The sequence below is a fragment of the Heterodontus francisci genome, unplaced genomic scaffold (genome assembly GCF_036365525.1).
Source record: "Heterodontus francisci isolate sHetFra1 unplaced genomic scaffold, sHetFra1.hap1 HAP1_SCAFFOLD_430, whole genome shotgun sequence".
Taxonomy (NCBI): domain Eukaryota; kingdom Metazoa; phylum Chordata; class Chondrichthyes; order Heterodontiformes; family Heterodontidae; genus Heterodontus; species Heterodontus francisci.
Genome location: NW_027141009.1, coordinates 756,706 through 757,597, shown reverse-complemented (window position 1 = coordinate 757,597; position 892 = coordinate 756,706). Strand labels below are relative to the sequence as shown.

Sequence of the window (892 nt, the reverse complement as noted above, 5' to 3'; positions counted from 1 at the left end):
AGATCAGAAGCAGTGATATCCGTTTGCACCACCCACCAAGTCGGCCTGAGGCTGTGTCTCTCTGATCATGTGGAGTTTAAGCAATTCTTCCAGTCAGTTAGTTCAGTTGTAATTTCATGAGAAATTCGGTCATCATGACTTCGTCAGTGACCTAATGGTTCGGTGTCTGAGTGATGTTAATCATGATGTGTTGAATTGATTGTATGTTCCAGTCTTTCCGTGGTGGGTTTTCACACTGAGTAGAAACGTGTTGGACATGGTCTGGAAATGTTTCACACCGCTCCATTCCCAACATCATTTACCAACAGAAGATATATTTCCATCATTCCACAGCTGGCTGCACAGCCAGAAGCTGTGCTGAAGGTGACAGTTGCGTTGCTTCAACTGACAAGGTGGCCGAGAGGTTAAGGTGATGGACTGCTAATCCATTGTGCTCTGCACCCGTGGGTTCGAAGCTCATCCTTGTCGTTAGTTTATGAACTGTTTCGTGTATTGTTTATGTTGGGTGAGATTATTTGGAAAGTCAGCCTCGAAAGCTGTTCTTGTCTCTGTCCAGACAGTGATTCCAGAATTGTTTATACTTTATTAAAATTGAGACAGACAATTGGAATTCTTCACCCAAACTGCACTGGAATGAAGATCACGAAACGGAACAGGATTTCTCCTCCCCTCCTTCCTTCCATCTTTACTTTCTCTCGATTTGCACCAAGTGAAAGACAAATGGGAAAAGCAAATGGCGAGGGAGCAGATGCAGAAAATTATCCTTTGGCAAGAAATTTATTTTCAAATCTACTTGATAGATTAAGTGAGTGAGCAATGCTTTGGCAGATGGAGTTTAAAATGAGGGGTCATTTAGTACCTACGATAGATCAGAGTGATTTTTTGTCAGAGG

The 892-nt window shown here is 42.6% G+C and overlaps 1 non-coding gene across 1 annotated transcript; it reads left to right on the top strand.

The window, feature by feature from the left end:
- Positions 1–386: 386 nt before the first annotated feature.
- On the top strand, positions 387–468 carry trnas-gcu (transfer RNA serine (anticodon GCU)). The gene has a single exon. It is a non-coding gene; the product is annotated as a tRNA-Ser (tRNA).
- Positions 469–892: the final 424 nt, after the last annotated feature.